The sequence below is a fragment of the Balaenoptera physalus genome, assembly GCF_965194825.1.
Source record: "Balaenoptera physalus genome assembly, chromosome: 2".
In the NCBI taxonomy this organism is placed as follows: domain Eukaryota; kingdom Metazoa; phylum Chordata; class Mammalia; order Artiodactyla; family Balaenopteridae; genus Balaenoptera; species Balaenoptera physalus.
In genome coordinates, this window is record NC_138883.1 from 69,355,384 (window position 1) to 69,380,524 (window position 25,141).

General features: G+C 34.9%; 1 long non-coding RNA gene across 1 annotated transcript in view; it reads left to right on the forward strand.

Moving 5' to 3' along the window:
- The window catches only part of LOC309656146, a 91,271-nt gene continuing 66,130 nt past the window's right edge, over window positions 1-25,141 (forward strand). Inside the window, exon 1 of the long non-coding RNA XR_014261175.1 lies at window positions 1-25,141. This exon is cut by the window's right edge and continues 11,459 nt beyond it. This is a non-coding gene — a long non-coding RNA (uncharacterized lncRNA).

The window sequence follows — 25,141 nt, forward strand, 5'->3', positions numbered from 1 at the left end:
ACCTCTATTCACTCTGTTCAATATAACCTTCACCAATTTTGTTTGATTATATATACATTTTGATATTGGTTTTATAATGAAAACTAAAAGCTGTTTTTCTGCTTTCATTTTTCTTTGTATCACTCCAGATAAAAACATGTTCCAATATAAATTTGGATTACTACCCAAAATATATTAGCATTTCAGGTTTCTCTGTTTTACTCGTAAAGAGCTTTAAAATGTACTTCTGTGCTTCTTTAAAAGCACACTCTTAAATATAGGCCAACCTTTATCCTAGTAATAAAGTCCTGTCCTCTGAATAGGACCTGAACCGCCCCCTAAAATACCCAGTACCCTACCTGGAAATACCTCAGTCATTCCTCTGGGTGACACTGACTAAGTAACTTAAAATTTTTAGGCAACAAGTAACTTTTACTGCTTTGAACCTGATAGTGTTGACTGTATCTCTTTATTTTCAGGCTTATGTATTGACTTGGAAAGCATTAATTTTTAAATTTTTTTCCTCAGTTACAGTACATATACTTGGTCTTCTGGTCTACTTTGTTAGAACAATCAACAATAACCACTTGAAAAAAATATCTCAGTGGTTGCATAGTACATATATCTCAGGCACATTTTCTTTTCTCTTCTGTCTTGAACCCACTCTCTGGTCTCTCTTTTTTTCTCTTTCTTTTCCTTCTCTAGAGAATGTTTTCTGAAAGAAATATTTCAAAGGCCATCTCTGATAGCTCTCCTGAATTTCAGCATAAGTAAATAAGGATTCATGATAGCCTCCAGCTTATAATTACTTTTCTCAATAGAACTCTAATCCTTGGCTGTTAGTATTCCTACTGCATTTATTTAATATTGGAGAATAATTTGCTTCAATATAAAAGAAGCTGAATATTTTATATCCTTCTTCATTTATTAGAACTGAATATTCAGTTCTTTAGGATTTGACACATCACCATATGTCTTTTTTTTTCAGAATTCATATTATTCATCTGTTGTGTAGTTGCTATGTAGCTTTAGAGTTAGATGTACAGCATGAGTTAAACCTACCAAAGTTCCCTTGTTTTTATTTATTTATTTATTTATTTATTTAATTTATTTTTGGCTCTGTTGGGTCTTTGTTCCGCATGCAGGCTTTCTCTAGTTGTGGTGAGCGGGGGCTACTCTTCATTGCGGTGCGCAGGCTTCTCACTGTGGTGGCTTCTCTTGTTGTGGAGCACAGGCTCTAGGCGTGCAGGCTTCAGTAGTTGTGGCAGGTGGGCTCAGTAGTTGTGGCTTGCGGGCTCTAGAGCACAGGCTCAGTAGTTGTGGCACACGGGCTTAGTTGCTCCACGGCATGTGGGACCTTCCCGGACCAGGGCTTGAACTGGTGTCCCCTGCACTGGCAGATGGATTCTTAACCACTGTGCCACCAGGGAAGCCCTCTCTTGTTTTTAAAAAGCAGCTTTATTGAGATATAATTCACTTGCTATAATTCTCCCATTTAAATTATACAATTCAGTGGATTTTAGTATATTCACAGATATATGTAACCATCACCCCAGTCAATTAGAACATTTTCATCACCTCAGAAAGAAACTCTAAAGCCTTTAACTATTACCCGCACTGCGTCCCCTCCTTATTCACCTCTACCCACAGCACTAAGCAACCACTAATCTGCTTTCTTTCTCTATAGATTTCCTAATTCTGGACTTTCATATTAATGGAATCATATAATATGTGGGCTTTTGTGATGGGCATCTTTCACTTAGGGTAATGTTTTCAAAGTTCATCCAAACAGGCACATGTATTAGTACTTCATTTCTTTCTATCGCTAAAAACTATTCCATTGCATGTATATATTACATTTCTTCTGTTGATGGACATTTAGGTTGTTTCCACCTTTTGGCTGTTATGAATAATGCTGCTATAAACATTCTTATAAGTTTTAGTGTAGATATATGTTTCCATTTCTTTTGGGTTTGTATCTAGGAGTGGAATTGCTTGGTTATATGGTAACTCTATATGTTTGAGGAACTACTAGACTGTTATCCAAAGCTGCTGCACCATTTTACATTCCTACCAACAGAGCTTGAGAACTCTGATTTCTCCATTTTCTCATAAGCACTAGTTAATACCTGACTTTTTGATTCTAGCTATCCTGGTAGGTATGAAGTAGTTTCTCATTGTGGTTTTGATTTGCTTCCCTTGCTTGCTAATGATGTTGAGTATCTTTCATGTGCTTTTGGCCATTTTTATATATTCCTTGGAGAAGTATCTATTGAGATCTTTGTCCATTTTTGTTAGGATTTTTGTCTTTTTATTATTCAATTGTAAGGGTCTTATATATATTCTAGATACAGTCCCTTATCAAATATTTTCTTGCAAATATTTCCCCTATTTTCTGCAATGTCTTTTCACTTTCTTGGTGGTGTCCTTTGAAAGCACAAAACTTTTTAATTTTGATAAAGTTCAATTTATCCTTTTTTTCGTTTGTTGCTCATGCTTTTTTTGTCATATCTAAGAATCCTTTGCCAAGTCAAGGTATTGACTATTTACCCCTGTAATTTCTCCTAAAAGTTTGATCATTTTAACTCTTACACTTGGGATTTTGATTTTTTTTTTTAGTTAATGTTTATATGGTGTGAGGTAAGGATCCTACTTCATTCTTTTACATTTAGATATACAGTTGTCTCAACACCATTTGTTGAAAAGACAGTTTTTTCCCTATTGAATATTCCTGGCATACCTGTCAAAAATCAGTTTACAATACATATATGGGTTTATTTCCAAACTCTCAATTCTGTTACATTGATTTATGTATCTATCCTTGAGCCAGTGCTACACTGTCATGATTACAATTGCTCTGTAGTAAGTCTTGAAATTGGGAGTTGTGAGACCACATACTTTGTTCTTTATCTGGATTGTTCTGGCTAGTCTGCATCTCTTACAATTCCATATGAATTTTAGAATCAGCTTGTCAATTTCTACAAAGAAGTCAGCTGGGATTTTGATAGGGATTGCATTGAATCTGTAAATCAGTTTGGGAAATACCACCATCTTAACAATATTCAACCTTCTGATCCATGATCTATGCTTTAAAGTCTTTGTCAACTATATTTCTGTAGCAGATTTTTTTTTCCTATTTGCTCTTGCAAATGTGCCTGCCCTGCCATCTTACAAAAGTGCAGAAATATTTCATTCCAATGACACACTTTCTCTCTTCACTGCTGTCATTATAGGGAAGTTGATTTATATACTTCCCTAGTTTGAGATGTAAAGGAAATTTCTGGGCAGAGTATTAGTTATAAAAATCCATCACCACCTCTTTTACCCAGAAAACCTTGTATGCTAAAGATATTTTTGTGTTGGATTATTAGCTATCAGTATGCATAAGCAACCAAAGGTAACAAGTGTCTACCCGCTACCTCACATTGTTTCTGCATTTCAGTATTTTCTTCCACACTTGTGTGAGGATTACACATATGTAGGTTACCATAGAAATTAGGTGGGGGTTGTATTTAAACTATTGTTCAGTTTATGTTTCATAAAATTTACTATTATGAAAGTATTCTACAGGTTTTGCATATTCCCAAACTCTACAGTGCTCTCTTATTCCTATGTAAATCTCTCATGTTCACTTTTATATTGTGCTAGATTTAATAATTTGATGTCATATGCCAATACCTGCAGAAATAAAACTTGAAATTATGGCTTTCAGTTTCCGTTGTTCATCCATGAATTTAATATGCAGTTGGGTTTCTCACTTGAATTGTAACTCTGAAAGCATTGTAGCATGCCTACTTTTTCCATCAACCTGACACATAAGTGTGAAATTACATGTACTTCTTTTGAGCCTTCCATAGATGGTCTGAAACATACCAGAGAGATCAGAAGGAAAAATCATGATGGTTTTGCACATTGTGCAAGATTGTATTGCAGCTAATGGCACTGGCAAAGTTGGTGGTCTGATAATTAAGTAAGAATCAATCCACAGCTCGTGTGTTTGCATACAGTAGTTCTCAATGAGAAGTCCTAAGTGGTCACTTAAACTTTTGTGGCAGGGAGCCAAATTCTTCTCTAAAATATGCACAGGCAATTCTTGCTGCCTTCAGCAAGCATAAATCTTGTACTGAGTGGAATATTCTCCTCTTTTCTTCTCTGAAGAAATAATACAAACAATAATTTTTCAACACCCTAGGATACGTTTGTAGAATAGAAAGGATAGATGTAAATAATGATGAAGGCCAATTCTCGTGTCATTAAATGAACGTGAAAAAGGAACCAGATGAAATGACTGATTTATCTCTCTTTTATGCAAGCTTATGTTTAAATAATTACATCTCAGTTGCTTTAAAATGCTTTCTTCGACTGACTTGAAAAGCAGCTCCAAATTCTTTCATTTAATTTTAGCCTTAAACAACTGTGTTGTTGCTGATAAAACATCAACTTAAACTGTGGGTTTCCTACTTCATTATCTGAGTAAATACAAGTTACAAAACCCACTTATGTGCACGGGGTGGATAAACTCAAACAAGTTTTGATCTAATCTACAGGTCTTTGCTCTTCTTAATGTCTGTGACAAAGATCATTTTAACTTCTTGGGTTACTTCTTTCAGCTCTTCTGGTTACCCTTGAGTAACTACTTCAATGTGGTAAACAATTTAAGCATAACACTTTGAGACACTGGTCTTGCACTTTTCATTGTATATATTGATCTTCCTTTAGAAAGTAGTTCAGATTTCACTCCAAATGATAAATCAAAACAGAGAACTTTAATTTTTATTATTGATAGAGGAAAAAGAAAAAGTAAATGAATGATTAAAATGTATTCAGTACTTAGTGGAAATAATACCTCAAATGTTAGAATTTATATTATAGTAACTTTATGTATTATTGCATGAAAAAAGTAATTGGACAAAATATTGAATGGTTCCATAGTAATATAAATATTTAGTTTACAGCATTAAAGTCCACTCAATTTTCTGATATGTGAAATGGGGATAATGATAACCCATAAATTCTTGGATCATGGTGAGTAGTAGGCAGGATAATACACAAATTTTTATTTGGAATATTATGTCATGTGCTCTGGTCTTATTAGAAAGAATAACTCTATCATTTTAGAATACATTTCATAGTAAATCCTTATAACACTAGACAGGCTGATAAATTTTACTATAATCCTTCAACACAAATGCAATTTTGATATTTGCAAAAGAAGCAAATGCTACCTTAAAAAGTACATTTATGCAATCAGAAGTAGTAGAATGAAAACCTTGTCTGCAAGTATTCAAAAAAATATGCAGAGGCCAATAAATTGTAATGGTATCTTGTAGTAAGATATAGGCATCTAAATTATTTTATCATGCCATAACTTTGCTGCATAATAGTTTCTTACTTTCAGTGTCTCATCTTCTTTGATACCTCCCCGCTCCTTGCTTCTACTTCCAGTTTTAAAACAATATCTATACAATCACCATTCATTGAGCTCTACTGTATACCAGACACCATTGATGAGCTCACCGATTTTCCCAGGAACCACTCAGACACAAAAGTATAATGTGACAAGTGCAAAACACACATATTTATACATATATATGGGTTCAAACTAGTCAAAGTCTTCCCAAGTCCCTCCACCCCCCACGCCCTGAACCATTGCAAGATGGCTGGGAAATATGGACAAACAGATTTAACGTTTGGTAAATATTATTCAGAAGGGAGATGAAAGCTGAGCCTTAAGGACTGAGTCAAATCTTGACAAATGGGATTGTGAATAAAGGACATTATAAGTAGGGGAAACAGTGAAATCACAAAGGCAAGAAAACCTCATGGTATTTGATGTAGAAATGCTCATCATTCCCTCTGTGGCTGAGACTGATTGTTATTCTGCCAGTATCTGTTCTTTTCTTTTTCTATAGTAGTAGAAGCTTTAGCTGAGCCTAGATTAATCTATCTAAAGAATTTATTGTGTAGTCTCTTTAGCATCTATGTATCACTATGGGAGTAAGATAAGAACTTACTAAAGTTCTAAAGAACTAAACATAAGATAATATGATATATGCAATGTGTGGGATGTGCTCCTAAAGGGAAGGAATACGTCGTTGTCTCCTCTCTTCTTTCCATCACATTCGCCTGTAGATACTTTGGGAAGTCATTTCAGTCACATGTATGAGAACAACCCCTAGCAATAGCAGAGCAAGAAGACAAAGAATAAGAATCCCTGATACCATTAAATTGTCATACCTTTCCTGGCTAGTTACCGGAAGGAGAGAAATAAAATTCTATCTTGTTTAAGCCATACTCTTTTTTTGAGGGGTGGGGGATGTTAGTCAGTAAGCAGTTGTGCTGCCCTGGGATTGATACAGAGGCCATAGATTTATTTTAAAAGTGTTTCTTTTAATAGTGATTACACTGGGGAGTGGATCTGGGCAGGGGTGACTTCAGTTCTCCTTTGAAACACTTATGTATTTTTTTTCTTAAGCCAGTTTCTTTTGGAATCACTTTCTACAGCAACCAAGACTGTATCCCTTATACAGTAAGTCCCCTACATATGAATGAGTTCCATTCCAAGAGCACTTTTATAAGTCCAATTTGTTCATAAGTCTAACAAAGTTAGCCTAGGTACCCAACTAACACAATCGGCTATAATATAGATTCTTCTAGGTAATATCGATTCTCTCTCTCTCTCTCTCTTTGTGATATCTTTATAGCTATGAATAGTTTTGCAATGAATATACAATTAAAAATTTAAAGCTTCAAATGCAAAAAACAGCCCTGCTTTGAGGTTGATTACACTTCCAATATCAAGTTGTGAATATATAGGTTAAACAGTACATTTTATTTCAAAGGTACTGCAGAGGGTTGTAAATTCCTATGCTGTAGGAATGGTGTACAATGGAACAGGTTACACAGAATAACCATCATATTTCAGTAGAATTGTGAGTGGTTCTGTTTGAAAACATATCTATATATCAATGTAAGATGACTCCATTACATGATAGAAAATGTAAAAAATATATTGTTTTGTTGGGTAACAAGAAGGGAGGGTGACCAATAGCTGAAGAAAATGAAAAAAGGAAATAAGGACCTCCTTCCCAGCAACTTTGTAGTGAATTTTGCAGGATACGAGTCACAAATATCAGAACAGATAACTACACTGCAGGGGTGGACAAAATCTACTGTGGAAGAACAGGAAGTATAGAAATGTCAGGGAACCCAAGTTGGAAATGAGTAGCTAAAACACAGAGATGTCCCATGTATTTGGCCTTTAAGAATGAACAGATAAACACAAATTTTGGAATTTGACATTATAAAGTTGGAGAACTTCCAACTTCATATACAATCACTGAATGACTGTCTCTTCATATTAATTAAACATTAATTAGGTATTTAATATTCCATGAGATTAATTACCTAGAGAATTTTGTGAGACTATGCATTGACACAAGTACTGTGAATTCTACAGCAATAGTAAGTAAAGTGGTCATATTATAACTGTAAAATTTTTATGAGGATTAAGTGAGCCATTCCACATAAATTGCTTAACATGGTGGTTAGTATATAGTAAGTACTTAGTAAACTTTAAAAAACAATCCAGGTTATGAACCAGGTTTACAGTTTGGAGCATCAAAGAAAAGAGATAGAGAATTGGATTTTTTTCAGCAAATTAGGCACAAAGTTGGTTTGTAGTACTCTTACCACCTATCTGTAAATCAATCTCCCACCTCAATGCATTGTTTTTTTCATTTTTTTCCACTGGAAATGATACCTAAATATTAATGTATTTTTTTCTAGTGGCTGTTTTAAGCCCTCATTTTTTATTAGCTGCAGACAGAAAAATTTTCATGATGTTCCAAAATAAATCATTACATAATATATCAAATTTGAATTTCAACTGTTTCATGCTGTTTCATACTCTTGTCCAGTAAAAAAGCCACAAAAAAATAGTGAGATGCTCTCAGTCCAGAGAAGCATCATGTACAAAATGTCACCTTATGAAAGGTAGGTTTCATGTACATTATATTAAACCACAATATTAGGTCAATTTTTAAAAATAATAGCAATGTTATAAATGTATTACAACATTTAGCTTTAGTGTTCTTGTCTATAAAATAAGGGTAATAAATAATCCTATGACCTCAATCCCATTCCTATGATCTAGTTGTCTACCACTACCACCTACCTACTGATGTATCAGGTGGTTAATGTGGAGATAAAATATGCTAAGGGACATTTGCCAGTACGCAGTTCAGCAATAGACTAAAAGCACATTGACTCTGAATAGGAAAAAAAAAAAAACCACTCAGATTTTACATATTTAGGTTACACTATACCCTAAACATACATTATGTTTCTCCTTTTTTCACCCCATGTAAAAACTGTTCTATTTCACTCAAATCTTCTGTACCTTCCACATAACTTTCCTTCCTCCAAAATCATGCTGCTCTGCTCACATTTCTAATAGTTCCACCCTCAGCAATATCATTCATGCAGGTAGTTGTATATCATTTAATTTCCCTTCCTTCTTCCATTGCTCCAACATACAAAAACCAAAACAAAAACTCTATTGCATTTGTGAACTAAACAGCAACTTCGTAATATAAAAGCTAGTGATATGCCTGCATACTAATAAAGGCAAATCACATGTTCTGAAATAAAATTAGAATAATAAAGAACCACTAAATCAGTATTCCACAAACCTCAGTGAATATGAGAAGGTCTGAGGAACTTGTTATTAAAGCGTATCCTCAGGCCCTAGCCCAAGTGATTCTAATTTATTCTCTCTGGTTAAGTTCTAAAAATTTGTGTTATTAATCATTGCCCTCCACACCGATAATTCTGATGCAAGTGCTTCAGAGGTCACTCTTGAGAAACACTATACTGGATTATAAATTTTGTGAAGGCATGGATATCTTTACCTCTGCATTCCTAGAATGACATCTGGAATTTAGTAGACCCTCAAAAAATGTGTGTTCCTGGCCTCCCCAGTCTTTGCCATCTCAGCAAATGGAAATTTCATCCTACCAGTTGCTGAAACCCAATTCTTTAAAGTAATCCCTGATTCCTCTTTTCCTTGCACATTCCATATCCAATTCATCAGCAAATCCTATCAGCACCACCTTTGAAACAAATTCCTAATCTCACCTCTTCTCGCTACATCCACCATCATCACTCTTGTGCAAGCCATCACCATCCCCAGACTCCAGACTCTTAGCTAGCCTTCAGGTTGTACTTTTGCTCCCTATATTCGTTTCCTATAACTGCTGTAACAAATGGCTGTGAACTTAGTGGTTTAAAGCAATATAAATTTATTCTCTTACAATTTTGGAGGTCAGAAGTCCAAAATTAACTCTCATTGGGCTAACTTTAAGGTGTTGGCAGGGCTGGTTCCTTCTGGAAGTTCTGGAAGGAGAATCCGTTTCCTCGTCTTTTGTGGTTACTAGAGGTCACCTGCATTCCTTGTTACGTAACCCTTTCCTCGCATCACTCCAACTTCTTGTTTCCCTTCTCATATCATCTACTACTCACTCTGATCTCCTGCCTCCCTCTTATGAGGACCATGGTGGTTACATCAGCCCATCCTGATAACGCAAGATAATCTCCCCATCTCAAAATTCTTAATTTAATCACATCTGCAAAGTCCTTTTTTGCCACATAAAGTAACATTCAGAGATTCTAGAGATTAGGAAATGGACATTTTTGGGGGAGACAGTTATTGAGACTATCACACTCCCTTAAAATTGATTCCTGTGAGAACTGCCAAAATGAAAAAAAATCAGCTGATAATCAGTCATAGGCTCCAAATCTTCCATTTGCTTGACATTTTACACAGCATGAAATATGAAGCGTTTACTATAGTCCAAAGGCTCTGCATGATCTGACCCTCTATAATCTCGTCCACACTGCGTAACACTACAAATCCTTTATTAACTGTGTTCCAGACACATCGGCCTCTTTGCTGTTCCTCAAATATCCAAACACACTTTCATCTCAGGGCTTTTGTACTTGCTCTTTCTTCTGCCTGGAAATGTTCTACCTTCAGATATTCACATGCTTGGCTTTCCAAATTCATTCAGGTTTATGATTAAATGTCATCTAATTGCAGGTCTTCTGTGAGTACCGCATGGAAAATAGCAACCCCTACTCTCAATCATCCAACCCTTGTCCTGCTTTGTTATTTTTCATAGCACTTTATGTCCATATGAAATAATGTGTATTTGATTGCTTATTGTCTTCTCCCCACTTCAACTACAGTGTTTTGTTGTTATTATTATTCACTGTTGTGTTCCTAGTACCTAGAATAATGTCTGACACAGAGATATACTCAAATATTTTTCTTAAATAACTAATGAAGGAATAAATGTTGAATGAATGATTTCTAAACCAGTGTCATTGGCTACCCTCTTAAAAATCTTCATGTTCTTTTTGCTATTGTCTCATTCTTGTCTTATTAAATGTGAAATGTAAGGATAACTTATCATCTCCACAATAAAACCAAAACCATTTTCTAATATTTTTACTTCAAATGCATATTACAAGACAGATATAATATTACAGGCTTGCCTAGATGACTCTTGACACTATTTCTATAAGAAAACCTATCCCAAATTAAAAATAAGTGACCTTTCAATAAATTTTTAAAATATGGTCTGTTTATAAGTTTGTAAGACTATTGGCATATACCTGATTGCAGAAAACACGTACAATGTGTATTTATAGTCTAATCAACAAGCATATTTGAATTCATGGGAGGTTCCTTATATGAACCAACTGTGTTAAGTAATAATAATAATGTTTAGAATTACTGTAACACTTTACCAACATTAATTACTCTTCACGCTATCATTGCATTGTCATCTCTCCCTTACAGATTTAGAACCTAAGAGATAAGGAAGTGATTTGCTTAAGTCACTGAGGAGCCTGGTGTTGAGATCAGACCTCAGTGATTCCTGGCTCTTAGAATGCGTGCTGCTACCACTAGGCCACACTCTTCTCTCTCGAGAGAAGACGTGTCAGCAGGGAATTGTACTGCAGCGGAGTTGTGAAATGGAGCTATTACATATCTATCTAGTGGGAAGGTGCTACCAGTGCTACCAGAGGCAAACCATATGACACTACTATATGTAGAAATCCCATTGACTATCCCTGCAAAGTAAAGCTGGGAGAGATGAAAAATAATCTATACCACTTAGAAAACACAGCCACCCCACAGCCTTGGAAAAAGTATATTAAACCTTCTTCATTTGATTTGGCCTCTAATAATATGGACAATTACCTTATAACTCACTTGCTTACTTCTTGATTGTTTTGCAGATCCAGAATGTATAAGTAAACCATGATCAAGTTGACTCAGTAAATTGCTCATTAGATTTTGCTTACATAGAGAAAGTAGTAGTTTAGCACTCTTTCCCATTAATAGCATGCAAAAGACTTAAGGCTATAGTCTAACTTCAACTATTAAAATTATACACAGACATGTGATTTTATTAAGCAGTGATTCTTTATACTTTTCCTCTTAGAAGACACCCACACTTCTTTAAAAATAAGTTGGGCAAACAGTAACTGTGAATGTGTTTTTGTTTTCTTAATGAAATATCAATGGGAGTTGTACACACAGATCAAGAGCTGTACACATGTTATTATCTCCAGATAATTAATATTTGTGTATTATTTCCCCTGGGCTGGCTATGCATGAATACAGAGGCACAGGTACTACTCAGCACAAAATACAATGTTAGCTAGTTCCCAGGGTGCCTTTGTGAATACTCCCTGCCAGTGGTTGAAGGGTCTAAGGAAGCACCCTGCTGGGTCCCCTCCGGTCCTCCTCAGGGAGTATGTGCTCATTCTATCTTCTGTTGGGAAAGCAGCCAAAGGCAGAAGCAGGAAGGACAGCCCTGTATTCCTAGAGAGAGTAAGGTGCCAACAGTCAGGAACGGAGAAGAAAAATGTGAATTTTATAGAATAAGGATAATGGAAACAGTGATTAGAGCCTCCATCTTTCTACTACAGTCAAAGAGGGAAGTCTCCCTCCTGTGACTGGCAGATAAGGTAACAGAATCCAATTGCAGCCTTATGTTTGCACTATACACATGAAGTAAATGAGAGAAAGGAAATCACTTAAACCCATGTAAACCATGGGACAGGGACTGAAATGAACTTATTATCTGGTAGTGTCTGTGTCCCACCTCTGCAAGATCTCATAGGCTGGGTTTTCTGCTTGCTTTTGACCTTGGAAGTTTGGCCAATAATTTAGTGTCTATCATTGAGGGAGGAAAACTAGCTATTTTAAAAAAAGAAAATAGGAGTTATTTCAAAGACTTATTTATATATACAGGTTCATTAATAGAACAAGCTCTACAAGATATTTGGTTCGTATGAAGTGGGAAAAGCAGATGGAGGAGATGTCTACTTTTAAACGAGCTTTTTAAAAATGAGAGAGTATGAAATATGTCCAATGGCAAATTACCCTTCATAAAGTACTACCTTGTTGGAAAATATAACTAATTATGTGTCATATATAAGTTCACCTGAGCATGACTGTCTTTCTAACATTAGACCTCTTCATTATGGTATAGAAAAAAATACGACTGCACGGTTATTTCTCAGTGTTTACATTAAAGGAAAGGTGATTATTAAATCTAGTTTAGAAATTATAACAATCCTTTAAACAGCTGAAAACATTTCACTATTGCAAGAAAATTAAATAGAATCTAAAGGATCATTATATATACAAATATATCAGTGCCCCAGTAGAAGTGGCTTTTTCCTTTAAGCATGTTGCTTAAAAAATCCATAAAATGAAGGAAAATTAATATTTAAAAATTCTTTTAAAATTAAAATCTCTCAGTTCCATGATAACAATGTATTATAACGTTAAGCAGCAATCACATGTATAATTAAAGCAGTAATTACATGTATATTTAGATCATCCATATACAGTCCTCAATTTATTTAACAGAAAACAGAAAACATTGCAAAAATAAGAAATTTTGTGATTTTTTTCTTCATTTAATTCTGAGCTTTAATCCCCCTCCCCAATTGTAATTTATGAACTCTATAATGTAACCCCAACCCAAAATCCAGGAAAGGAAATATTTGGGATGCAGAGAATACATTCAAAGGAGGTAAAAATATTAGCTGTGTAACATTTCCAAGGCAATCAAAAAATGAAGGCACTGGTATTTGAAAGTGGAAATTAGCCATAATTTTAGGCTTTTAAATGAAAAACTCTTAAAGAGAGAATGTAAACTTGAAAAACTATCCATAGGAACAAAAATGTATTTTCTTTATTTTGACCTTTTCTGTAGGATAGAGCACCAAAGTGTCATAGTCTGTGTCTGCTGATTTGAAATTTTGTCTCTTCTGAAATCTAAAAGGAGCTGCTGTTCTGTGGTCTGGCCTATTTGGATTCACGATTAAAGAGTACTTCAATACCATGAGGCTAGACAAAGGTCACTGGAAGAGATCCTTTCTGTGGAAAAGATGGTTCTACCAGCCTTCATAATGATGGCAGCCTGGTTGGTGGATCTCAAAACAGTGGTCTCCAGGAATAAACTGTCTCAAACTATATCTTGTGGTCCAAGAAGCAGACAATGTAAAAAGACTTTGAAGTCTGAGACCAGAATTCAAATCACAGCTCCTCATTATTCAAAATAGGGAAAGTTATCTAACCTCTCAATGCCTCAGTTTCCTTATCCGAAATAAAGTGGATAATAGCAGAATATATTTAATAAGTATTTTTGAGAGGATCAGATCAGATGATTATGGAAGCTCTTGGCAATGAGGCTTATTTAAATATTGTTAAATTCATGTTTGCTGTTGATGCTCTTACATGAAATTCCAAAATTTGCTTAAGTATAATCATTTACAGTTCAGGACAACCCTTATTATTTCCTGAATGAGTGGATTGTCAATATAGCATAATATGATATGATACAATACAATATAATATATCAAATAATTCTAGACCCAGAAGAAGCCAACACAATCACAGCACACCTTAGGAAGTTGAGGCCCAGAGATGTGAAGTGTCTTATGCAAAATCAAAGTTTGGGTTTTTTTTTTAAGTGTAACAGATAAATTTCTAAAACTAAAATTTATATCACTTTTGTTTCCCCTCAGGATCATTAAATAATTTGAAAGTTTGCTGTTCCATGGGACTTTGTATTAACTCTTTCTACTCATCCTGTTTTCATCAAAGTAATCAACCTCTGTATAAACTGACTGATGTAACAAACAATTTACTATTTCTTGTGAAAGACCTGTGCTTGTGTTAATGATGTCAGATGGTAGGGTGAAAAACAGCCAGCAGAGATGCCCACTTGGCAGCTGAGATATTCTCATATTATTAAACACATCTATAAAATTATCTTAGGAAAGTAGAATTAATATTCCCACATGCATTGGAAAATCTAAATTGTTAATAGCTTCCCCAGGGCTTTGATTCTTTCTATGACACCTTCAATGATTTTGTCGCTGTTTAAATATTATAAACTATCACAATATATCCTCATAAAAATGAAACTCAGTGCTTTGAAAACCTCAGTTGCTTTAAAATAAAGGATGATTATCTGCTTAACAATTAGCAAATGATTGAACCATATAAATCAAGTTCACAAAGATAAAACTGTGGAGATTAAATTATACAGACCAGAGTAATCAAATAATCTGGATAACTGCCAAGTTTCGCCTTCATTTCATTCTTTTATCTAATGCTGCATTCTGTACTATCATCACATATTAAGTAGAAACAGATTATAACACATTCTAGTTTGAAGAAAAGTAAATTCATGAATGATATACTTGATTAATAAAAAGATAAATAGAATGTAGATTTTACAATAAATGTAAATTTTTAGTAGAAAAATTAGCACAGGCATTAAAAGGATTGTGAATATCTTGAATGTGGTACATGTCAGAATGTACATTACAATATTAGTGTTCAGGCTTTAGATGAATAACATTTTCATTGGATTATAAATTGGGATGTAACTGGATTGGGGAGGCAACCTAATGAGCTTGACAGAGAAAAGTATGATTTAAAAGCTCAAGCAGACTCCGAGGTTGGAACAAAATGAGGGCACCTAGACAGGAGAGAATCCATTAAGCATTCAATCTGTTACCAATAGGTTGATGGATAGATAGATGGAAGAACAAGGATTCATGCTCCCCATGACTGTACCAATAATTAATGTTCATTCCTTATAGCCACTATTTGATAAATCATTTCTGGTTGGATCAAAATATTTTATTCCTATCCAAATAGGGAGAATAAACTTTACAATGTAAATTTCCAGTATAGCTACATAAGGCGTCATTTTTATTCCAACTAATTCCAACTGTTTTTTACTTTTTAAATTTGTTGTTGTGAGTTTTTAATGTAAAGGCTTTTTAAAAATTTACCTAACATTTTTCAGTGCTGGCATTATCCATCATAATATAAGGACTATATCATAGAACAAAAAAGAGGAAGTTTGTTGTTTGTTTGAGCTCTAATAATCCTTAATCAGTGAATTAGAATCATTGAGGAATAGGTGGACCTTTTGAAATACATGTTCTTCCAAGATTAATTAGTTGTTGTGGCTATAGAGATGAACCACATAAAAACATGTCCCGAAGCCCTGCAAACAGATAACACAAAGTGTTCAAACCCAAATCTCAATATATTTTCCTTCCTTCCCTCATTCTTTCATTCCTTCCTCTTTCCCTTCTTCATCTCTTTCTGCTCCGTACCTCCTCCTTCCCATCCGTCTCACACTTGCTTTCACAAACGTCTACTGGATAAAGTTGAATAACATAAGATTCTTTCAATAGAATGTTCACAGTTCATCGGAGATAACAGACATATAAATAATATGTTTACAAAGAATAATGATTGCACAGAGGAGACACTGTTTATTAAATGAGTCTGAAGGAGGGCCAGGAGAGGCTGCAAAAGCAGCCAATATGAGTTGGACATTGAAAGATGTCACCAGGTGAACATGTCAGGCAAAAGGAACAATTCTTACAGTCTTCTCAGGGAAGAGAATTAATTGCCTCTTCCTTGTACTACATCCATCTATATGAACCTTTCAGGATTTACATGCTGTCCTACCGCAGTTGCCATCTGTATCATTTTTCTAGATTCCACCTATAAGCGATATTATACGATATTTGTTTTTCTCTTTCTGACTTGCTTCACTCTGTATGACAGTCTCTAGGTCCATCCACAATTGCCATGTAACCAATGTGGTAGCAGTTGGGTTAGGCCTTACTCATTCAAGACAGCATATACTTTGGGGATCCATTTTCTTCTAGTAGTACGGCTTATTGGCTTCTTAGACTGCTTTTCTCAGGAATTGAAGCTTGCGAAGTAAACAAAAAGGAGAGATTGATTACTGTTTGTAGCTACGTGAGAATCAATCTAAGTAATGCCATAGACTAAGAAGAAACTTGGGGGGAAAGTTCACAAAAGTCAGAGAGACTTAATTTTCCAGGACTTAGCATTCAAGTAGTCATTGCCCTTCCTTTCTGAGAAAAGGTAAAAGAAGAAAGAAACTATTAAGTGCCAGAATTTTAGGATATAACTTTACACATGCTTTATAATATACTGTGTGAATCTACTCGGCTCAAATCAAACGCAACTCAGAGAGAGAGTGTTTTTTTAATTTTATAAGCCAAATTGCCTACTCTACTGCCAATTTCACCCTGCTCTCAATAAATGTCAAGGATGGAGGATGTTGGTGGTGAAGATTTTAGATAACTTTATAAGTAATGGTATAATAGGACAACTTACAACTAAAATCTATAACAGGGTCTGGAACATAGTAAGTGCTAAATAAATATTTATGAATGAATACGTGTATGTTCATCCCCATAGGGCTAGAAAAAGAAGTTTCTGGTGCTATCTTGTCTCTTTTGACGTTGATTTTCTGTCAGCTCCATGGAAGTGAATGGAGAAGGGAGTAAGCTAGCAAGCTTTCTGACTACTTGAAAAATAAGGTTTCCTGTATTCTATGTTGAGATAAGATTTTCAGCTAGGTGGTACTCAGGAGATAATTAAATCATAGGAATTGGGTAATGGAAAACATGAAGGGGTAGAATATATATATATATATTATTCAATATATATAAATAAATATAAATGTTATAAATAAAATGTATGTATAAATATACATATAATTTCCTCCCAGAGCTTTTCATTATGAAACATGTATATAAAATACATATATGTAATAATAACACACATATGTTATATATACATAATAGGAGCTTTCATACATGTAAATATAAAATATATTTATATATAATATATATAATTTTATACATATACATTATATATTATATATGTAATTATATAAAAATATATATAACTTTTAATATATTATAAATATATATGTTTATTTACTTATAAATAGAGGGAGAGATTCCAAAAGATCTGTTTTGAAGTACATCAAATCCATAAAAGACAGTCTTTTTTTTCTTTTATTATATGTACAAAAAGATTTTGGTGATCTTAAACTGCTTCTAAAAATGATCTCAAACTATTTAACTTCTTTTTAAACTAATGATTTTAGGGATTATTTTAAAGAATTGTCTTCATGGGCCAAAGTTAGATAGATGATAGGTAAGTAGATAGATAGAGATTTTTTCAGACATTGATATAGGGCATTGTAAAAGGAATTCTGATATTGATTATAGAGGTTGAAATGATATATAATATCAGGCAAATTAAACAATCTTCTTAAAAGTTAAGTTACCTTCACGTAGAGGATGGTTGTCTTAGCATATGAAAAAGCACCACTTTTCTATTATTTTTCCCCAGTGATGGGAGATTGAGCTTAGTGTATGGAGAAAATTTTCACAAAGGGAACAGAGCCTTGATTCCTAGCAAATTGATATTTTTATTTGCATTAAAATCATATTACTCCATTTTCTCATTCAGCAAACAGTTTTTGAGCTCTATAGATAAAGTTAACTTTTTTAATTTTTAAAAATACATTAACTTGGGATTTTACTTTTTATTCAGCCACCTCTCGGATGGAAGCCATGTAGTTAAGAAGAGTGTCTAGGACTAGAGTGAAAGCTCATTTTGGGGATGCTAAGAAGTCTTTGAAGAGAAAACAGCATACAGCAAGGATCATAGCTAACCACTGAGCCACTCTCTTTGGGTTGATAGCCTTGTTTTGATTTTAAAAATAATAGCAACCATAATACTAATATAGTAGGTTAATCATAGTAACCATAAAAAAGGAGATTCTTAAAGGGTAAATGTTTTCAAAGTGAACAAAGCAACACCACCAATTAAGATTGGGGCTAAAATCTGCAGCCATGAATGCAACTTCTGGTACCTTGAAGTTATTTGCTTAGGAGGCTTTCTTGGAGGTCACTTTGAAGAGGTTTCTATCCAGCAACAAAACTTCATGAAAGGAGCTGATGTGAATAATCCAGATAGATAGCTCTAGGCAACATCTTGTGCTTTCTCCTTTATATTTTATACTGAGAAAGAGGAGATGTAAACTATCAATTATTTAAAATTCAAACATTTTGCTGTCTCTCTCTCGCGCTCCATCTCTCTCTCTCTCTCTCTCTCTCTCTCTCGCTCACACACACATACACACACACACACACACGAAGAAAACAAGAAACAGAAAATAAATAGGAAATGACCCAGAATTCTTGTTCTCTAACTAAAGGCTTAGTTAAAATATATGGATTTAGGAGGCTAAGTCATCAGGGTAGAAATCCTTGCTTTCCCATTTATTATGTGATAATTTTCTCTGATCCCCAGTTTCCTCATTTGTCTAAATGAGGCTAATGGTATTTTTAGTACTGTTTACATGAATTAGAAGCAGTGTATGTTGAAAGATATACACAGTCCCTGTACCTCCTAGGAATTATTATTTGACCAGAGGTCTTATCTAATAAAACAAAAGGTATCCATCCAACTAATAATATTTTCTCAGAGAAACAGGATATAGCCAGCAGAGCTAAGAGATTATTTTTCCTGTTCCTGTTCCTACACAGACATAAATTTATCAGCTAAAATCTATGGTGTAATAAGTTAACAGTGGCTGGACATAAAAATTAATATGTGAAAACTCTTCATTTGTTTGATTTCAAGGTTCACTCATGTGTTTTAAATTCATACTAATCTACAGCTGTATTAATCACCTGAGCTTTTGAACGGTTTTGTAGAAAAGAATTTTACAGAAGATTTGCATTTCACTCTTTAGATCCTTTTGTTAATTTCAATTCATTTCAGAAAATGCCTAAAGTCTTTAATGAAGTACTATCTTCATTTATTAGTGCACTGTAATTTGGTGAACTTCAGAAGCTTAAAGTACAAGGATGACATAATCAATTATAATTGTTTTAGAAATGTTTTTGTCTTAATGTTTTTTTTTAAAAAAGCTCCAAGGTAATAATAGCACTTTTCATCAGCAAAATACCTTATAAAGGTTAACTAATAGGAAAGGAGTGTTCTCTGGTCGTTCAACAAGAAATTGAGAGTTCAGAGAACTGAGTTCTATTTCTGGTCCTTCTATTGACTTCAGTGATTTTAGATAAGTCACCTAACATAGGCTGTGCTTTTCATATATAACGTTGCTTGCTTTAAAAGAGGTCAAAGAAGTACTTCTTGACGATTTCTGTTGTGTATGGAATAATTAGATAATCCCGCCCCCTATCCATGTCAGCCTGTTTCTTACTTGTCCTTTCTCTTTTTTATTTTCCAGTTTGTATATCTTTCAGTATTTTGCATATGGGGGATGGGGCAGGTAATGTTGGATATTACTCTGAAATAAGGATTCCAACTTGGAGACAGAAGCACATGAGTTCCAATTCTGATTCTCCTTTTAATTAGCTGCATAGCCTTGGGCATGTCACTTCATTATTCTCAACTGTGTCCTTGCAATTAAAGTATAGTTAGTGATATCTGCTTCTCAGGGTAGTTCTAAGGAGTCAATTAAATTATATTTGATATACATTGTATCTCCTTGCCTAACTAGGCTTCTGATTGGCTTCCCCAATTGATATACTCTTTATAAAAATCCAGTCTTTACAACGAACCACCAACACCTGAAATTTCACCTACCTCTTCTCCAAAAAAAGAAAAAGAAAAAAAACCCAGAGAGCCAGAGAGACAGACACACACACATACGTGGCTTCTCCTTATATTTATGTGATCTAATTTCTTGATCATTTCTCTCTCTCTCACCAGTTCCTTTTTAGCCACACTGGCAACCTTGTATTCTCTAATATTACAGAATTACTTCTGCCTCAGAACATTTGAACTTGTTGTTCCTCTTTCCTGCAAACTTCTTCCTTCAGACATTAATATGGTTTACCGTCTCACTTCCTTCAGGTTTTTGCTTAAACCTTATGATGTGAGTGAGTCCTTTTGTGACCTTGCTATTTAAATTTGCCATGTGTTCCTCAACCCTTCCAGTACTCTCTTCTTTACCTGTTTTCTCTTCTCTCTTCTTTAATTAATTATCCATTATTGTATATCATACCAACTTACCCCAAAACATAGTGGCTTAAAACAACAAACATTTACTTTGTCACATTTTCTGTGGGTTAGGATTCCTGGCATTGCTTAGCTAGGTGCCTGTGTTTTGAAGTCTGTCATGAGAATTCAGTCAAGCTTACAGCTGCGGTTGTGGCCTTATGTAAAGGTTTGCTCAAGGAAGCACACATTTCCAAGTTCACGCACACGGTTCTTAGCAGGACTCAGTTTCTTGTGGGCTGTTGGACTGAAGGCCTCAGTTCTTTGCTGGCTGTTGACCACAGGCCTCCCTCAGTTCCTTGCCATGTACACCTTCCCATAAAGCAACTCACAATGTGGTAGCTGGCTTTCCTCAAAGAGCGCAAGCAGAAGAGTGAAAAAGAATTCCAAGATGGAAGCCACAGTATGTCTGTAACCTAATCTCTGAAGTGACACTTTTGCCATATTCTATTAAAAGTAAGTCACTAGGTCCAGCCAACATTCAAGGGAAGGGTTTTGCACAAGTAGGTGGGCACAAGGAAATGAGGACCATTGCAGGCCATTTTAGAGGCTGCCTACCACACCATGCAAGTAGGGAATTCTGTCTGTTTTTGTTCACTGTTATATTCCAAGAGTTTATAAAAAAATGCCTAGAAAATAGTATGTTTTCCGTATATATTTATTGAATTAGTGAGTCTAATCCAGAATCTGCACGTAGTTAGTGTTTAAGAAATGATTGCTACTATTATCCATTCTTGAATATGCTTTTTTATAGTCATTCCTATTATTCCTTTTTCTATTAGATTTGAATTCCTATAATGTCACTGAATTAGACAATAAGAAAGAGCACTCTAGGGTGCTTCCTCTAAAATTTTCATGATTTGGAAACAATACATCTCCTCTGGTTATCAGACATGCAAAGAATAGGAAAACCAGAATGACTACATGAAAAACTGTGAGACCAGTAAGAAAGAAAACTAAAGATTGATAGTATCCATCAAATTACACTGTACAGCAGTTGCTGGAAAATGAGGTTCATGGGAAAAAATTTGGGGAAATTATTGGTTCTTTCCTGGTATACAGTTCTATGTTTCTGTTATTTTTATTTCTGGAGAGTCAAAATTGCTGTTATAAAATATTCCTAAAGGCTCTTCTCCTTCATGAAAACAGGGTCATGCCCTTACAACAGACATAGTTTACTGGGGATTTTATGCCTTTTAATACCATTAAGCTGAGACCTGAGAAAATCATAAGAATTAGAAATTAGCAGTAGAAGAGCATCCATAGCAGAAAGAACATCTTGTTCCCATTTGAAGCTAGGTGAGATTCAACTGAAGAAAAGTGCACAGTTTGATGAGTGCAGCACCTGTTTCTCTTGTTTTTAACTGTTCCTGTGAGTAAATGAACAAATGACAGGTGCCGAAGAAGAGGAGGAATGTCAATAAAGCTCTGACTAGGGATGGGATGCTGTCCTGTCCTTAATGGCAACAGTGGAATGACAGAAAGCCAGCTTCTCCTAAGCCAGCCTTAGGATACCAAGCACCTGTCCTGTGAGAGAGATCCTGTGTGTGAACCAAAATAGCAGGCCCTGAGGGGAAGCTGAGAAATCAGACCTCAAGTGGTTCCTGCGTGCTATGTTTCTGAGGGAATAGGAAAACAATCTCCTTTGCATTTTCACTTTGGTTCACCGTTGCTTTTTGTAACTATTACTTCAGGTTAATAATCTGGGCGCTTCTCATTTATGAAAAGGAAAGGAGGTAGTCGTATGTTCAGGAACTGACACTTCTGCCTTTCAGTTATGCTGGAACTGTGACTACTTAAAGACCTTGTTATCAACAGAGCAGATGAAGGTGTTTTTGTTTTTCTTTTTTTGCCCCAAATGACCATTGGCCCCAAAATATGGACACCAAATTTTATGCCCAAAGTAGCTGGGTGTTCATGGTTGAACACCTACTTTTCTGGGATCACTGAGTGAGCTAAATGAACTGCACAAACACCCCCACTCCAGTACTGATGTGGCCTGGGTGAACGCTTTCACTGGAAAAGAGTGGAGACTCTCACTGACTGTAACCCAGATGGAGAGAGTTGGTAAGGTTGAAGCACCCTTCGCTTCCTCCGTGGACCCTATACTACAAGGAGGCAGGAAGTGTTTCTCTAATATGTCTTCCTTTAGAGAAACAAAAGCCTCGAGGAGATGAAGTGACTTTTCTTAGAACGATACAGCTTATTAACACCTGAATTGTAATTTTAAACAAGCAATCAGGAAGTGCTAGAGAAAAAAATATTTAAATGATCATATCAAGAATAAAAATAAATATTCTATCAGCCATGAGATTATAAAGATGACATTTTTTTCTTTGATATTATCTAGAAGTTAAACTGATGAGTGTCGAAAGAGAATACACTTAGTTTCTCAGCAAACAAGTGAGATATTAGATCGTTTTAATTATATTAGAATAACTCGTGTGTGAGCTACAATAGCATTTGTGCAGCAGCGACGGGATTCGCAGAAGTGTAAGTGCAGGGGAGTTGAAGGCTTTAATTAGAATTGAAAAACAGGAACACTGCTGTACCATTCCTTTTAGAATAGATCCCGGCTCCATTTAATTTAGAATTAGAAGATTTTCAAAAGGATGAGACAAATATGGTTAGGCTAGAGGTAGCAAAAAAGTGTAAAAACAGTCAGCAAAAATATGCTAAATAAAAGTTGTTATTTACATTAGCACTTAACAGAGTAAACAAGCAAAAAGATTGTTTTACTAATAAAGACAAAGGTAACAATGAAGTTGTAACAATTCAGGTTTTTAAAACTATATTTCAATCATTTAAGAGGCATTAATGAAAACTGCTGTTAAACCAAATATAAACAACTGTGAAAGCAAAGAGGTAGTGAGTGTGCTCTAATGGGTAGAGCATTGAGCTAGAAATGCCTGGCCTTGAAAATTATATTCAGCTGGGCCTCTGATTCTTCATGAGACTCAGGGAAAGGCACTTTATTTCTCAGTGCTGCCGTTGTCTCCTCTGCAAAACAGAACCCATGAAAATCTTAACTATATATAACTCCAAAATATACTATGTGATATATTGGTTCAATTTCAGATATGCAGAAACTTGCAAAAAAATTATCTAAATACTTTGTACCGATTTATTTAGTCCTGCTACTCTTTCTTCAAAATAAGGCCAGGGAAGCTCCAGTATATCCAACAAATCAAAGTCGAGTTGCTCTTGTGGAATTGAGGAATGTGCAGACCACCACCCTCTCACCCTCTATACCCTCATCTGTTCCCCTCTGGCTGCTACTAAAGGGAGTCCAAAGATCCCACAGCTCTGTTGATCACAGCTGAAAAATTCTCATCTTCATGATGTTGGCAGCTAGATATCGGGGGTGATTCAAATAAAGAGCTGTTTTTTTCTCCACTTTTCATTCAGCTTCTCATGTATACGGTTTTAATGGAATGATAATTTTAAAGTACATTAAACTATAAAAGGCATTGTAGAGATTCAAGCTTCAGTATCTCCACTGTTTTTCTTCTCAATCAAAAGGTAAGTACAAAACAAAATTATTGAATCCTGAATTCAATATATTTCAATTTGTTAGGTAAGACCAAACAATAAACATCTCCAGGCAAGCATTCCTATTTTTAAGGAAGTCAATTCAAAGAAAGGCTGAGTGACAGTAAAAGCTCTCCACACTAATAATTGAAAGATCTGGGTTCCTGGATTCTAGCTCCAGTTCCTTCATTTATTGTGCATATAGTTTTCAAAACTTCATATAATCTATTTCCTCTTGTGTAAAATGGGAATCATATCCAAAAGATGGGCTTAATAGAGATAGTGTTACAATGATTAGCAAAGTCAAGACCCTCTTTGGTTATTTCAGTAAATACATAGCATTTTGATCAAATCCTTTATTGATGGGAGAAAGAAAAGGAGAGAAAAAAATACATTATTCTCTACCAATAGATTTCTAATATGGAGATTCCCCATGCCTCTCTGAACTAAGACTGATTCTTGCATTCATTATTGTTGACTGAAAGAAACAAGACCATCAAATGAAGCAAGAAACAAGAATAGTTTACCTGAGAACAATAGTGTGCTTGGAATCCCTGTACATCTGAGGGGAAGACATTTTAAGTTATAAGATTTCATTCTCTATTCAAATTTTTAATATGTTATTTTTCACCACTTCCTCCATACCATCTTCTGACTCTCCACCGACTCACAACCCCTCAAGTCACCCCCTCTTCCTCTTGCCACCTTCATTTTCTTTAGTGAACTTTGCAGCTCATGTATCAAAGCTTTAATTGGGTTCTGGATTTTCTGCAAACCTACAGTTGACTTTTTCTTAATTTTGCCCACACAGTTACAGGATAAGTTATGGCCATATAATATACTAAAATGGGGATAATGGTTAAGTCAGGTAAAAGAATTAATGCATATTCCATTAGATAAGGAGCTATTAGATGAGTAGCAGCAAAGTGGGTGTTGGCATTTTTACACTTCTCTACTTAAATCCTGGAAAATTAAAATCATCAAAAGAGAGAGCAGTTTGGCTGTCAATACTACATTATTACTCATGTCCTGACCAACTCTTCTTTGTATAACATTCACTTTGTTATAATTATGACTAGAGGAAAGACATTGCATTAGCACTCTCTTTATCAGATCTTATTAAGAGTATTTTGAATTAAATGCCTTAAA